This window comes from Vicia villosa, linkage group LG6 (genome assembly GCF_029867415.1).
Source record: "Vicia villosa cultivar HV-30 ecotype Madison, WI linkage group LG6, Vvil1.0, whole genome shotgun sequence".
In the NCBI taxonomy this organism is placed as follows: Eukaryota; Viridiplantae; Streptophyta; class Magnoliopsida; order Fabales; family Fabaceae; genus Vicia; species Vicia villosa.
Genome location: NC_081185.1, coordinates 91,742,562 through 91,757,025, shown reverse-complemented (window position 1 = coordinate 91,757,025; position 14,464 = coordinate 91,742,562). Strand labels below are relative to the sequence as shown.

At 40.7% G+C, this 14,464-nt stretch overlaps 1 long non-coding RNA gene across 1 annotated transcript; it reads right to left on the bottom strand.

Moving 5' to 3' along the window:
* Positions 1-11,819: 11,819 nt before the first annotated feature.
* LOC131609316 (uncharacterized) lies at positions 11,820-13,293 on the bottom strand. Its single transcript, XR_009286083.1, has 4 exons — positions 12,768-13,293; positions 12,403-12,665; positions 12,229-12,307; positions 11,820-12,064 (listed from the first exon to the last, which is right to left on the bottom strand). It is a non-coding gene; the product is annotated as an uncharacterized LOC131609316 (long non-coding RNA).
* Between the last annotated feature and the right edge of the window lie 1,171 nt (positions 13,294-14,464).

Genomic DNA, 14,464 nt, shown 5'->3' with positions numbered 1-14,464 from the left:
ACCGTTGTATTGCTCAGCAGAGCCAGATGTAGATGCAGGTGTAGGTGTAGACTTTTCACTTTCATCAACCATCTTTTACTGAAGCGTTTTTCTCTTCCTGAATCTTTTCTAAACACGGTTAAGTGCTTGCACCTTAGAACCGGCGCTCTGATGCCAATTGAAGGATAGAAAAACACTTAGAAAGGGGGGGTTTGAATAAGTGTAGCTTTAAAACTTGACAGATAAAAATAAATTGCACAGTTATTTTTATCCTGGTTCGTTGTTAACTAAACTACTCCAGTCCACCCCCGCAGAGATGATTTACCTCAACTGAGGATTTAATCCACTAATCGCACGGATTACAATGGTTTTCCACTTAGTCAGCAACTAAGTCTTCCAGAGTCTTCTGATCACACACTGATCACTCCAGGAACAACTGCTTAGATACCCTCTAAGACTTTTCTAGAGTCTACTGATCAACACGATCACTCTAGTCACAATCTGCTTAGTTCACTCCTAAGACTTCCTAGAGTATTCTGATCAACACGATCACTCTAGTTCCTTACAACTTAATGTAATCAATTCTAAGAGTTTACAAATGCTTCTTGAAAGCGATAATCACAACTGTGATATTTCTCTTAATCGTTTAAGCTTAATCTCACTAATATATTACAACAGCAATGTAGTGAGCTTTGATGAAGATGAAGATTTGAGTTTAGATTTGATCAGCGTTTCAGCAAGTTTGATATAAGTTGTTTTGGTGCAGAATCGTTAAAATCGTCAACCTTGCTTCTCATCAGAACTTCATATTTATAGGCGTTGGAGAAGATGACCGTTGAGTGCATTTAATGCTTTGCGTGTTCCGTACAGCATTGCATTTAATGTTATACGCTTTTGTCAACTACCTCGAGCCTTGTTCACGCTGTGTCTACTGACGTAGCCTTTAGTAGCTTTTAACGTTCCTTTTGTCAGTCAGCGTAGCTTGCCACTTGTACTTTCTTCTGATCTGATGTTTGTGAATACAACGTTTGAATATCATCAGAGTCAAACAGCTTGGTGCATAGCATCTTCTGATCTTCTGACCGTGAAGTGCTTCTGTTGCGTGATACCATCTTCTGAGCTTCAGTGCTTCTGATCTCATGTTCTTCTGATGCTTCCATAGACCCATGTTCTGATTCTGCTTCGACCATCTTCTGATGTCTTGCCAGACCATGTTCTGATGTTGCATGCTGAACCCTTTGAGACAAAGCTTCTGAGCGCTGAATTATGCGTACTCTTTATATATTTCCTGAAAGGGAAATTGCATTGGATTAGAGTACCATATTATCTTAAGCAAAATTCATATTATTGTTATCATCAAAACTAAGATAATTGATCAGAACAAATCTTGTTCTAACAATTATCACAAGTTTGTAACCTAGCCCCTCTTTCAATTTCCTTTTTGAATCAGCATGTTTAATTAGCATAATGTCTGAATTAGATATTAAATCTGATGATTAACTGATAATTAGTGGTGATAATTTGGGGAAATTTGAATCAATTTTACTGAAATGGATTGAGAAGTTTGAGTACAAAATCTGAAATTGAATCAAATAATCATTGTGGATCACAAACCTTGGGCCTTGCATTCACGAATTGATATCATACCGCACCTCCTCTCAAGCCCATGTACCATACTTTTTTTGACATAAGAAACAAAATTGAACAGAAAAACAATTTGTTTGGGCCACCAATGTTTGGGCTGCGCCCTTGCTTACTCTGCACCACTGTATTCAGCATTATACCCCTGACTCATGTTACTTTCCACCATTAGAGTTAGTGTTGTTTCTTATTTTTGTTAGATGACAAAATGACATATGAAATCCTTGATATTTTTGTTAGATTTTGACATGATAATAGAGAATAAAATCATTGAGTTTTGTTGGATTTTTAGCATTATAAAAAAATAACCAAAAACATGTGATTTCCTTGTTAGAATTTAGACGTTTTGTTATATTGTTTAGTTTTATTTCTTTGATAAATGATATAAAAAATATTATGTTTGATTAGATTCCTTGCATTGATTTTTAGATAATAAAAAAAACATGTAATATTTCCTTGTTAGAATTTAATTGTTTTGCACATAGTTTAGTTCTAATTCTTTGAGAAAATGTCTTTAAAAAAACAATTTAATCTTGTTAGATTTTGTTTTAGAATTTACCTAGAATTTAACTTCTATTATTTTCTGTGGCGGGTGTGTGTCTCCTTGTTATTACTGATTTGTTTGCTGAGATGTGCGAGGTATTTCGAGAGAGCCTTTGATTGCGATTCGACTTGCTTCGTGTTCCACTTTATTTGTGGGACACGAATTCGCTTCCTGTGCGATTGATTTGCGTCGTGTTCCACTTTATTTGTGGGACACGAACTTACTCCCGATGCGATTCATCTGATCTCTCATTCATTGAGATGTATATTCCTGTATTGTCTGGCTTGTGTTCTCTTGCAGGTTGCTTATGTGGTTATGCTCGACGTGTGCCACATGTCGCTTGTGACTTATTTTCACGACGACGCTTTCTGACTTGCTTTGCTTGATGATGGCTTACGCGAAGTATTTCGGACTACTCTGCTTACGCTTGCTAGCTCATTGCGGATTTGCTATCCGTTCAGTATTGTCTCCTGGTCCCTTTTACCGCTTTCCGCATCATCTATAACATGAGAAGTAGGACCTAGACATGCATCTGGCCAAGCCCTCGAAAGAGGCTCTGTTTTTGTTGGTGTGTTTATATTTGTGCTTTGCGGCAGGGAGTCACGGTGTAATAAGTCCTATATGGCACTCCGTTAAGTCCTCATAGAAGGCATGCGGAAAGGGTTAGCAATCAACCCCCGCCTAGTCTCATCGAGTCTGTTCAGTATGCGCACGCTTCGCGTCGCTCGCTTCTGAACCTGCACAAGATCTTGTTATCGAGTATGTCAGGAAAAGGGTTCATGTAGCCGAACCCCCGCCTTTCCTATAGCTCGCGTCGCTCGACGTTGATGCTCGGTGTACGCACGCACCATTTTCCTTTACGATCCGTGACGGCTTGGTTGCTGAGAGGGGTCCGCCCTTTTGTCTATGGCCCGATCATTTTCGCGAGGTCTAATGCTTGGTTGACTTGGGTTGAGCTGCTCCCCTTGGCTATGGCGGGACCGCTTTTCTACCATTCGGTCAGTACCGTTGGTTTGTTTGCTTTACGAGCGGATGCTCGTTTGTGTGATATTATTGTGTGCTTCCCCTTTTTCTCGTAGATTGTTAGTTTAGTTTAGATTTGCACCCTTTGTATGATAACATTAGGTAGTAAGCTTTCCCCCTTAGTTTAGGTTTTCCTCATGCATCTTTTAAAACACAAACCACACTCTTTGATTTTCTTTTCTTAAGAGCTTGTTATTTCCGCTCCATTCCCAAGCGTAAGCCTCCAAAGGTCGAGCAGCGGAGTGTGAATGTAACTTGTTCACCTAAAAAATACAAAACAAACAGAAACTAGTTAGCCGAGCTACGGTAGCTCTGATTCTGCAAAACAGATACGTAGGCAGCGGGGTAGGGCCCGTGCGAGCACAACTCTTTCTTTTCCCTACATTTTGCATGCATTTTAGTCCAGATTAGCATAGATTTGTTACACACCCATAGGTTTAGACATAAGCGTGGATACCATCGAGTACGATGGGTGCGTGGGGTGCTAACACCTTCCCCTCGCGTAACCGACTCCCTTACCCTTTTTTCTCTGGTCGTGAGACCGTTGTTTTGTTTTGTGGTTTGCTGGCATTCCCTTCCTTTTCAGGATAAATATGTTAGTGGCGACTCTGTTAATTTTCGCGGTAGCGACAGCTGGCGACTCTGCTGGGGACGTCTTGACCTATTGCGGGTCCAGACTTAGCGAGTCGATCCTAGCGCTTGTGTGTTTATCTTTGGGTGTTTTTACTGATTTGCATATTTACCTGTGTGCATTGCATTCTATGTGCGCTTTTACTTTTCTGCATCATATTCTGGACTGTCTGGATTTCTATCTGTGGGTGGGTGTTTCAAGAGGTAAAAGGCCCAATACCCAGGCTATGAGTGATACCATAGGAACTAGGACTAGAGTGGCCGTGACGGACAGAAGGCGTATGCCTGATTGATCTGATCACGTATCCACGGGCAGAGCTTGGTGGAATGAGGCAATATCGTATGATAACGCCTACATTCGATCCTCTGTTGGCTTTTTGACCTACCTTGACCTAGATTTACCCGTGAGTGGGGCGGGAATCAATCATTGCTTAACAGGTACATTGATGGTGACTTTGGTTCTTGTTCGTGGGTTACCGCTGTTCTCGTTCGAGGGTTGTTACCATGGTCCTTGTTCGTGGGTTACCGCTGTTCTTGTTCGAGTGTACTATTGGTTCCTGTTCATGGGGTACTATGGTTCTTGTTCGAATGGTAATCTATGTTCTATTCCAGTGTGTTGGTGACTATATGTTCTGGTTCCGATGGTAACTTGTTCCGTTGGTGACTTGTGGTTTGTATGGTGGTCTGAAGCTGCGCCGAACCTTTGAACCTGTGGCGTGTGATTTGGCGGCAGTCCAGATATATCCAGTATTGTGGTTCCCACTTTGCATCATTGCATATTTACTTTTGAAAAAATGATGTACAAAAAATAACTAGCATACATGTTCATTCCATTTCAAAGGAATCATATATTTAAGCCTCATGTCGAGCTTTTCCATCTCTTATTTGCTAAAAAATCAAAACACGAGGATTCCTTGGAAATTGAATGAACATGGAATTGCATTCATATCATGCATCTCATACATTTCATGCATAACAGGTGTTCTGGATCGAGGATCTCTTATTCAGACTTTGTACTTTCTCCAGACTCACGGACTTGGTTTGTCACTGTTGTGTGTTCAAAGATCAATCATGAAACAACTTTGTGGGGTGACCAAGATGAAAGCTCAGTTTGGGGTTCTTTTTGAAGACTTGTTTTATGCTCATTTGCTTCCATGCTTGCTTTATTTGCAACTGGTTAAGCTCCGCACTGTATGGATGTCTACAGATTCTCTGTTTGATTACAATGACACTAGGTGTGAGTTCTATTCTGGGGCACCTGGTCGTGATGTTAGTATCTACAAGTCTTTGAAATTGCTTGGGGCTCCCGCACGAGGGATAAGCAAGACACTGTCTATCTTGAGCATTGCACCATTTGCATTGCTCGAATCCCTAAAGCACTTACAAAATTCCGTGTGACTTCGCCAGAATCTTCTGCCAGACAGTAATCAAAAGTGTTCTACAGAGACACCTCTCATTCTCAAGGTTCAGCTTCATACTCCGAGTCACCTCCTCCTCCTGGAGTTTCCTTGTCTGTAGCCATTGCTTGTCAATAGAGACAGAAAGAGTAAGAGAAACAAGCTGATAAGAATCCTAATTCCTGGTGTTTAATTGCTTCCTTGCTTGTTGGAATTTCAATCGGTTAAGATTCGTTGCTTTGGGTCTTTCTTACCACAGATAACTCTCCTGATCTCGATGACAATACTCGGTGTGTTCCATTCTAGGAAACCTGATTATAATGCCAAGCCTTACAAGGTGTTGAGGTACAAAGAGTCCAAGACTTGCTTGATGCAGAGATGTTCAAGTTTATCCCTATTGGTATCTACTGGCCAATCTCCTTTCATCTGCTGCAAGTAGAATGTTTGTTCTTCCACGAGGAGCAACTCATGAGAATCACTTGTAATAAATAGGTATTGCTAGAGGCTTCCTTCTCAGCAAATGTTGTGTGTTCCAAGTAATGACTTTGATGGCCAAGCGTCAGAGGTTATGGTTGTTCACCAATAGTAATACAAGGTTTCTCCATTCATGATGGTGATTTCTGTTTCAGCAGCTATATTTAGGGCTCCCGACCGAGGGATAAGCAAGACTCCGTGTTCTTGAGTTCGCATCATTGGCGGCTCAAATCCCTAAAGCATTCACGAACTCTAGTCACCATTTTTTGGGGCTCCCGACCGAGGGATAAGCAAGACGCCTTGTATCTTGAGTTTATGCACCACTTGCATGGCTCAAATCCCTAAAGCTGAGCACTTACAACTTTCATATGGCCTCGCCAAAATCTTCTTCCGGGAAGTAATTTAAAGTGTTCTGTAGGAACATATGCTATTGCTTGGTGTGCTTCCCACTCTGGGGGCACTTGGTTATCTGATTGAAGGTTGTCAGTCATTCAAAGACAAGGTTCAAGACCTGATTGATTCAAAGGCTGTCACATTTGCACCTGAAGTCCAGAATTGAAGTTCTCCTTTGACTTAGCGGATCTTCTGAAACAATAAGTCCATACGGAGAAGATCTCCTCAACATTGGCAGTTCCTTAAATCATCATGCATTTTCATGTCTAAGCTTTCTTGTTTTTGTGCAATACTGTTTGCATGTAAAACTTGTTTATTTTTGAACTATAATCATAATGCATTGGATATGTTTGTCTTGAAAAAAAATCCATTCGCTTTTGCTCTTATATGTTTTTCTATGCTTTTTGTGATACTTAACTCTTGCTACATAAAGCATGATAACTCCGAAGGGAGGATGATGAACATAATACCCAGAACTTAAATGGTATGCTTTTGAGTAGAACCCTGTTGATGATGTACAGGCATTGTTTCAAATCCCCAAACACTGGAGATATAAGGGAGATAGACCTTCGTTAACCCCTTTGAGCCTTGAAGTTGGAGTTTCTTTTCTATGCATGAAAAAACCCTCAAATCTAACCCAGGGGCAGGGTAGTATTCAGTTAACCTGATTGAGCATTCAAAATTCATCAGGAGCACACATCTAAAGATACAACAATGGCTATCTTTCAAAAGGTTGAGGAAAGTCAAATCCACAACGGTTATCCCTCACCTCAGGAGGTCGAGACATCAAATTTATCCCTCACATCAGGAGGTCGAGACCAACATCAAAGCCGCTGTGGTTTATCCCTCACATCAAGAGGTCAAAATATGATGATACCACAATGATAATTCTTCATCAATCAAAGACTCAGGCAGTCACAATCACTTCTAACAAATCAGAGATTCAGGATCACACGACTTGTTCAAAAGAAAAGAATAAATCAAAAAAAGAAGAAAAGCCCGCTAAGTCAACAACTTGAAAACAAGTGACTTAGGCAAAAGTTAGGGCATCCCGCTGGACATCTAAATCAAAATTCAAACGAATTTGTCCAGGCAAAAGTTAGGGAAACGAAAAAAAAGAAAAGCAAAGCAAACAAGGATTACAAAATAAGAATCCTTATCAAAAGAACAAAGTCGTGTGATCAGACACCAAAAACAAAAGGTAAAGTGGCTGTCGTGTCCAAATACCTCATTGATTCCTCAACTATCTCAAGTTCCTCTTGAAAGATGAATGCTCGTGTCAAGTTAACTGAACTTAGGACTGGAGAACATCATGAAGGGGGTGGGCACCAAATAATTTGAGCCTAAAAATCCTTTTTTTCTCAAACCGTGAACCTGGCCACGTTACAACCCTGAAAAGTCCTAATTGAAGCATGGTTAATTCGAAAGCAGACTATACACGAGAATACGGTAAGCTGACTCCTAGGAGTTTTGCTAAATGCTTGAGTTGGTATCACACCATCTTTCTTTCATAAAAAATCGATGTTACGACATCCTTTCAAAAAGTTTCTTTAAACTTCAAGACAAACATACTCTTTGCATTAGAATTATATTTCTCATAATAAACATTATTTGCATATGAACAAGTGCTTAACATCAAGAAAGTTTCCATCATGAACTTCAGATGAAACGTTTATCCTCCCGAAGGACAAGTTGTCTTCCGAACTCCGTTGAGTAGAGGCAGCAATATTTCAAAGTCTGATTACCCTCATGGGCATAGAAGCATTTGAATACTCTATCAAGTAAGTTTTCAATCAATCTGAGGCAATCAGGTCAAGATTAGAAGAATCTCTCAAAGTGCTAGGCAATCAGGGGCATTCACCCAAGCACATTTGAAGCTAACTACAACACTGATCAATCAGGGCACGGTTTCAAAGTTCACGATACTGGGGCAAGTCAGTTTGATGTGAACAAATCTCAAAAGGTCCTTACAAGACAAATTTCTTCAAAGTCCTTACAGGCTGGGGCAAGACAGTATGCATTGGTATTTTTTTCCTCGTCAAGAGGTGTTCAGTTTAAAGTTCAGGTGTGAGCTAAACAACTTATGAACTTGAGAACCATCAGGTTGTCATCCTCAATGATCCGAGGCTGAAAGTCCAATCTTTGGTGGCATCTCTTTGCATTTCAGTGCAATTTTCAAATCTCTTCCAGATGTTGCAACTGTTGCTTATCGGTATCCCTCAACTAGAGTCATGTCATGTGGACATCGAGTTCCTTTGCTTTCCGACCCTCGAGTCGTGAGTTTCCAACCTTCGTGTTGTGAGTCCTTTGCTTTCCGACCCTCGAGTCGTGAGTTTCCAACCCCCGTGTTGTGAGTCCTTTGCTTTTCGACCCTCGAGTCGTGAGTTTCCGACCCTTGTGTCGTGAATTTATCTCATTTCCGACCCTCGTGTCGTGAGTTTGATTTCTTTCCGACCCTCGCATCGTGAGTTTATCTCTTTTACGACCCTCGCGTCGTGAGTTTATCTCCTTTCCGACCCTCGAGTTGTGAGTTTATCTCCTTTCCGACCCTCGAGTCGTGAGTTTATCTCCTTTCCGACCCTCGTGTCGTAGATTTCCAACAATTGCGGATGGTTGTCATATACACCCCAATGTGTTTGTAAGCCCATTACTTGTTGGCATCTTTACAATCAACACGAATATGCATAACACTATGAAAGCCAATGCCTGTTTGGTCCCTTTGAAGTCGACACTTGCTTGACCCATTAATCCCACTTCTTGGTGGCGTTCCCTTGAAAGTCAATGCCTGTTTGATACTCTGGCCGATACTTGTTTGGTGTTCTAATCACTGCTTGCCTATCAGCTCATTGAATCCATTGCCTGTATGGAAAGTTTCAAAGCCAAGATGTCTGACAATCTGTTTGCTCTTGCATTTTCCCATTGTGGATGAGCATCACTATCCTCTGTCATGTGAGGAAACTTCGTGAAGACGTCGTGCTATATCCTGGGGCATTTTCATCTGTTTACCTCGTAGGTACATCCTTTCGAGTACACCATATCAGCGCGTTGGCGGGTCTAGCTAAGTGAGAGATTCTCATTCCCCAGCTGAATACATTCAAATGAGGTTTTCTTTGTTCCAAGATTCTCATCTCTTCAGCAAAGCACATCTCAATGCAATCTCCGTGCTTCAGAAGCCTTATTCCTCGGTGGAGTTTTTCCTCTCCAGTAGAATCATGATTGAATGATATCTAATTCCCCAGCAAGCTCTTAATGAGGTTCCTTGCCTGAATTCCTCATTCTCCCCAGTAGAGCGTTTCTCTCCCAACAGATTGATCTGTTTTCCCCAGGAGAGTCATCTTGTTCCCCAGTGGAGTTGTCTTAACAAAAGGTTCTTATGCTAAGTTCCTTATCCCCAGCGGATCTCTCATATCCCTAGCAGATCGTTGTGCAGAGGTATCCATCTTCCCCACTGAGTTTCTTTCCTCAGCAGAGATTCACATGCATCCTCCGCAGAATCTGTGTCCTTCAAGGATTTTCCCCAGCGGAATGCTTTATTCACCAGCAAGTTTGTCACTCCTCATCAGAGTTGTCTCCATGACTTACCCTTATCTCCACATCCCCAGAGTGTCGAGAATTTGCTTCTCCAGTGAAGTTGCCAGGGTATTCCCCAAGCAGTCAATTGGGATGTTCTTATCTCCAAGCAGGATTTGTTCCCCAAACAGAGCTCGCATCCAGATTTGATCGTCTCCAGCAGATTTCTGATCCATCTTTGCCAGCTCGCAGCTTGTGGCTTCTAGTCACTCAATTTGTCCTCCCCGCAGAGTTCCATACTCTCTCTAGGACTACTTCAGCAATTCAGTGCTCCTCCGCTGTTCTCCTAAGCAGCGTCCGAACCATGCATCATTCGCATTGCATTCTCAAAAGCGTGTAGCGTCTTCCTTTTCCGGAACGTTATTCCATAAACATTCACACATGCATCATGCATAAATCATATCATATCTGTCTCTTTTCTGCAGCAAAGATATCCAGATTCAAATGCTCCCCAGAGAGAAATATCCGCCTAGCCATTACAGGCGCTTATCCTGATGTTTTGAATCAGAAGAGGATTGTTCTACTTATTTTCTGGCACAGCTCAGATCAGTTCAAAGACATTCCTATTCCCGATGCCCCCAGATCGGTGGAAGATATTTGTTCCTATTCCTGATAAATCAGACTTTCAGTTGAAGGAACCGCCTCCGGATCTCCCAAGATCTTCCGAAGGAGCAAGCCCTCTGATACATCAGATCAGTTGGAAATATCTACTCCCTGACGATTTAGTTCGTTCAGAAGAAGAAACTCGTTTGCCCAGTCCTGATACCTTACTATCAGTTGAGGACGTTTTCTTTACCCGGCGTACACAGTTCGGAAGAAACATCTGTTCCTATCCTAATATTCAGATTCAGATTAGTTGAAGGAACCGCCTCCGGATCTCCCAAGATCTTCCGAAGGAGCAAGCCACTGATATCATCAGATCAGATGGAGATGTTTGCCTGATTGACTTTTTCATTCAGATGAAGATTGTCCTACTTATTTTCTGGCATCATGTCCAGATCAGTTTAAAGGCATTCTTTTCCCGGCGTACACAGTTCGGAAGAGATATTGTTCCTATCCTGATTACCAGTTCAGTTGAAGGAACCGCCTCCGGATCCCCGTGGTCTTACGAAGGAGCTAGCCGCTAATTCCCAGATTAGTTGGAATATCTACCTGATGATTTAATTGCATCAGAAGAGATGTCTGCCCAGATTCCCAGATCATGATTCCCAGATCAGAGATACCTATTACCCGTTGATGTCCGATTCAACCGATGTATCTCCCTCGATTCCCAGATCGACCTAAGACATCTATCCCGATGCAAGTTCGGAGACATCTGCTACGCCTGATACTTAGATCAGCCGAGATGTTCCTTCTCTTGATGCCCAGATCAATTGAAGTGTTTCCCCTGCCTGTGGGTGCCCGTTCCTTCTTATCACAAGTTGGAACATATTTATTATCTAGATCGATTGAAGTTTTTTCTCCCTGCTTGCGGGGTGGTACATTCCTTCTTATTGCAAGATGGAATCTTCTATTGATCAAGAGCGCAAATTTTCGAGTTCATTATGGTATTCAATCTCCTTCCACCTCAACGGTTCGAAGCCTTCATTTCTCACTCGTCAGGTTCAAGAAGTTTGAATAGGGGCAGCTGTTGCACCCCAAAATTTGCCCTCTTTCTCTGTGCTATAAGTTATCAAAGACGTTTATTTCGTCGGCCAAAAAATCAAGAAAATAATATAAGGTTTCTCATTTGAGTGCTTGAATTTGTGGAGGTTCGATTGAGGATTAATTGGTTTATCTGTTGAGGTTTCCTCTATGCCTCAAATACTTTCTTCCTCAAGGATTCTTTAATGTATTATTGTTGTGGTGATTTAAAGTACAAGTGCAAGTCATGGCATATAAGACGGATTTGTACATTCATTGGTTAGACATGTGTATTCTCTCATTTGTTTGGATTGTAATGTGAGGTGAATTGGATTGATGATCGAAGCTAAGAGCCATTAAGAATGCAAGATGTTTTGTTGATTCAATTTATTCCATAAATTCAAATCTGTGGTCAAGATTGATCAATCGATCAATCGGATCCAAGTTCTTAAGCATTGGTGTGGGATTTCTTAAAACTCAAGTTACAAATACAAAGAGGCATATATCAAACATTCAAATTTCAAGAACATAATTTTTACTTGTCATTCAAACCATATCAAATTTCATTACAAAAATACTCAAATCCACAAATCCTTCACAAAAGTTACAAAAGTCCAAGTTTACAATTACAACATTCAAGTCCATCCACAAATTACACAAATTTGCACAGGAAAAACCCCATACATATTTGCACTAAGACTAAGTTTTCAGGGAATGCTTTCAAGTCTTCAACACCGGCAGCTCCACGTTTTTTTGGCAAGACTTTCAATCAATTTGAGCCATCCAAAACCTGCATAATTCAAAAGCTGAACCATGAGTCTTCAGCACATAGCAGACCAAAGGACCAGTTCAATAAAAAAAAAACCGAGCCAAAATCACTGCAAGAAGAAAAGGATCAGTGGAGAAAATCAGGAGAAAACCACATAACAGAATTCCAAAGAAGATGTAACAAACCTCTGAGTTCAGAAAACCTCCATTTTCAATCTTCACCTCATGACAGAAAACTTCACCATTGCTCTTCATTCATCACTACCTTCAACCACAAAACCATATAACAGAATCAGAGCATAACAGAATGGAGGAGGAGGGTAGAAAAACGCAAGAAAAAACGTAACAAACTCGACTCACTTGGTAACAAACTCGAGGACCTCTCTCTCAAGTTTCTTCCCGAATTCTCTCTCTCTTTTCCATCGGAATCACCATAACCGAATCGTAAAACCTTCTCTATTCTTCTTCGACCTCGATAACCTTCAACAATCATCTCTTCATCACTTTCTGCAAATCACAGAACTCTTCGCCATAACCGTTCATTACCTTAAATCTTCAACCTTCTCTCACAGCAATAATCATCATCGCTCAATCTCCAACCAATCTTCATCTTCATCGGTTCTCTTCATCGCAAGGAACAACAACAACAATTTCAATTATCGCATTATCGAGAAAACGGATTCAGAAACAAGAAAAAGAAAGAAATCGAGGAGAAGGAGCAGGACCTGTAAAGGATAGATCCGTTTGTTTCAGATAATCTCTAGATTTCTTCGTTTACTCATCTATGAAGACGCTACGGACGCTATCTTTGGTTGAGAAGCGTTCCTGTTCTTCCGTTTCTTGTCCATCGTGATGATAAATCGGAAAGTTTCTTTTGATCGGGGAAATTCGAATCCAAGGCGAACACGATAGACAAGAGACCGAGAGAGATTGCGAACTGAGTTGAGATTTGGTGAGATGAATCGATGAGAAATGGACGCTGAGGCTTTTGTTGGCAACGATGGTTTGACTTTCTGATCGGAGAAGGAGATGATGAAGAAATCACCGGTGCCGCGCCGTCGTGTTCGCTGAGAAGGATGGAGAAGAAGGACGTGATTATCACAAGTTTGTAACCTAGCCCCTCTTTCAATTTCCTTTTTGAATCAGCATGTTTAATTAGCATAATGTCTGAATTAGATATTAAATCTGATGATTAACTGATAATTAGTGGTGATAATTTGGGGAAATTTGAATCAATTTTACTGAAATGGATTGAGAAGTTTGAGTACAAAATCTGAAATTGAATCAAATAATCATTGTGGATCACAAACCTTGGGCCTTGCATTCACGAATTGATATCATACCGCACCTCCTCTCAAGCCCATGTACCATACTTTTTTTGACATAAGAAACAAAATTGAACAGAAAAACAATTTGTTTGGGCCACCAATGTTTGGGCTGCGCCCTTGCTTACTCTGCACCACTGTATTCAGCATTATACCCCTGACTCATGTTACTTTCCACCATTAGAGTTAGTGTTGTTTCTTATTTTTGTTAGATGACAAAATGACATATGAAATCCTTGATATTTTTGTTAGATTTTGACATGATAATAGAGAATAAAATCATTGAGTTTTGTTGGATTTTTAGCATTATAAAAAAATAACCAAAAACATGTGATTTCCTTGTTAGAATTTAGACGTTTTGTTATATTGTTTAGTTTTATTTCTTTGATAAATGATATAAAAAATATTATGTTTGATTAGATTCCTTGCATTGATTTTTAGATAATAAAAAAAACATGTAATATTTCCTTGTTAGAATTTAATTGTTTTGCACATAGTTTAGTTCTAATTCTTTGAGAAAATGTCTTTAAAAAAACAATTTAATCTTGTTAGATTTTGTTTTAGAATTTACCTAGAATTTAACTTCTATTATTTTCTGTGGCGGGTGTGTGTCTCCTTGTTATTACTAATTTGTTTGCTGAGATGTGCGAGGTATTTCGAGAGAGCCTTTGATTGCGATTCGACTTGCTTCGTGTTCCACTTTATTTGTGGGACACGAATTCGCTTCCTGTGCGATTGATTTGCGTCGTGTTCCACTTTATTTGTGGGACACGAACTTACTCCCGATGCGATTCATCTGATCTCTCATTCATTGAGATGTATATTCCTGTATTGTCTGGCTTGTGTTCTCTTGCAGGTTGCTTATGTGGTTATGCTCGACGTGTGCCACATGTCGCTTGTGACTTATTTTCACGACGACGCTTTCTGACTTGCTTTGCTTGATGATGGCTTACGCGAAGTATTTCGGACTACTCTGCTTACGCTTGCTAGCTCATTGCGGATTTGCTATCCGTTCAGTATTGTCTCCTGGTCCCTTTTACCGCTTTCCGCATCATCTATAACATGAGAAGTAGGACCTAGACATGCATCTGGCCAAG